Source organism: Pteropus vampyrus, unplaced genomic scaffold (assembly GCF_000151845.1).
Source record: "Pteropus vampyrus isolate Shadow unplaced genomic scaffold, Pvam_2.0 Scaffold7248, whole genome shotgun sequence".
In the NCBI taxonomy this organism is placed as follows: Eukaryota; Metazoa; Chordata; class Mammalia; order Chiroptera; family Pteropodidae; genus Pteropus; species Pteropus vampyrus.
The window spans coordinates 1-2,437 of NW_011896029.1; positions in this window are offsets into that span (position 1 = coordinate 1).

The following is a 2,437-nucleotide window of genomic DNA, read 5'->3' on the forward strand; positions in this document are numbered from 1 at the left end:
GTTTTTATCGCCATAGATTAGTAAATGAAATCATTACAAAACACTTTTAAAAATTCATTAAATGTTATTTTTAAAAGCACAAGGCCAAATGTTTGGAACCGGTTAACACCCACCAGACTCTAACTAGTCCATTTAAAAAGTCTGAACTCTGTTTGGAAAGCTTCTCTGTATCAAAGACCCAGAAAGATGTCTCACCACCACAGGCACAGGAAGGAGAGATGGCTATAAAACATTTAAGTGGAAAAGAAAGTTGTTTTAAGGAAGAAGTTAAAAAAACCATCTTCCTAGCTTTTCTCGGGGCTAGCAAGCTGAGAACTCAGCATGCTACACACGAGGATTCCTTTCCAACATGGCCCCATCAACACCTAAAGAGCGCAACCAAACCCCCTTTCTGCCACATACAGCTCCTCACCCAGGGCCTCTGGCCTCCGAGTGGAGATCCGCAGCTTCTGAACAGGAATGGGGACAAGCCGAAGGAGTACACGAGCCAGCTGCTTCCCGAGGTGGCCGCCTCCAATGATGCCCACCTTGAACTCATCATCATCAGGAGTGTTGTCAAGAGATCTACTCAAGGGACGTCTGGTAGTTTCCTTCTTAGGTAATGATTTCCTGGAGAATGAACACACAGATGCATACATAAATACACACTCACTGTCAACCTCTGACGTTCTCTGCTTTAACTTCCTCATATGGTAGCCTGGTGGCACCTTAAGTACTTCAGAGACAAGGCATTCCAATTATATACCACTTATCCAGCATCGCTAGGGAAGGAAATGTTCCTCAGTGAATTTTCCAGAAAGTAAAGCATACCCCTTCAAAGGACAAAAACTTGTTTAAAACATTTTTTAATGAACTTTTTTGTTACTTGTGTTGTGCATTTCCCTGCCTTCTTAAACACAAGGTCTGAATATTCAACCAGTTCTTTAAGTAGGAACCATCATTGTGAACAGCTGCTGTTATACGCATCCTGAAACACTGTTGGCCTGTTCCTTGTTTCCTGTGCGCTCTTCCTGATGGCAAATTTCCATTGCCATCAGGATGAACACGCCCTCTCCTACCATACACCCCATACACCTACTCTTTCTAATTTCCTATTTCAGTTCTGCACAGATCCAGGAAACCAAGTAACTTAGCTTTTTTCAAACATATGATTTATCAAAGTAAATGGTTTATAAGGGAAAACAAACCTGAAAAACTGAGGATCAAGGATCCTCTCTTTCCAGAGGTTCATTTACTGTTGGTTCTGGATTGTTCCCTTGGCCCAAGATGAACAAAGTCTGATCCCTGAACACATAAGGCATTGTTTTATGTTGTTATATGACAACCTTATATTTGTTCTGTGTTTCTGTAAACATTGGAGTTTTTAAAATTAAAGCTCTGGAGTTTCCATGTAAGTATCACAAGCCATATTCTATTTAAGGCTTCTTTCTCTCTTGGTTGAAAAGAGAGTATTTTCTCATGGTGTCTGATCCTTCCAAACATAAAATGCCTCCTGGAAGTTTCATGTATTGGTTTTTCACTACTCTTAGATGCAACCAATAGGTCTGTGCATCCTTATCAATCAGCCAATCAGCAAACTCATTGAGTGGCCTGCCTCCTTGGGTATATACTGTATCCATAACATGTTCAATCAGATCTGGTCCCACCATTGAGGAGTTAATCTAATTTCAGAGAAAAGAAAAGTGAGAAGTAGACTTGAGCTGGAGACAAATGCTCCAAGAATGACCTAGAGTTACAGAATACAGGAGCTTAGTCCTAGGTACCTGGCTCTTACATGCCCCCTATTTAAGTTTCTGAAGCCACACTGTACAAAGATATCAGAAGTCAGGACTGACCTGAAAGCTTCTTTGCAAATCAGTATTCCTGGTTTCAAGCAACTCATCTGGCCATAGGGGGACCCCCAAGGTCCCAGGTAGCTTTCTTGTGAAGGAGCATTCCACTACTAGCTCAGCCTCCAAATGAGGAATTGATTCTATTTTCAGCCAATAGCCATGGAATGGCTAGATGTTAGTAGCTGTGGAAGACAAGCTAGTCCTCTTGATGAGTGAATGAATGAATGAATATATGAATGAATCAATCATCTAATCGAGCTACCCACTGAAAGGAAATCGCCACTAATCCATGCTTTATTACAAAACCACAGCCAAAGGGCCCTGGTATACATTTCCTTTGTGTTTTTTAGACCAGGAGTAATTGACTGTGGTGGGTTGGAAAAGATAGAAAGACACTCCCCTTGCCAAAGTTATCCTCCAATATAAAAAGTTTAAGTCGTTTAGATTCTCCACAGTGAGATTCTTCTGCATCTGTCTGACCCTGGAGAACTAGCTTACCTCAAATTACAGAGGAGCTTGCAGAAGAAGGTTGCGTGGGCACAGGCCTTGATCATAAGCCCCCGAGAACGCCCCTGCAAATACAGCCAGCTGCGGTCTTCCTCTTC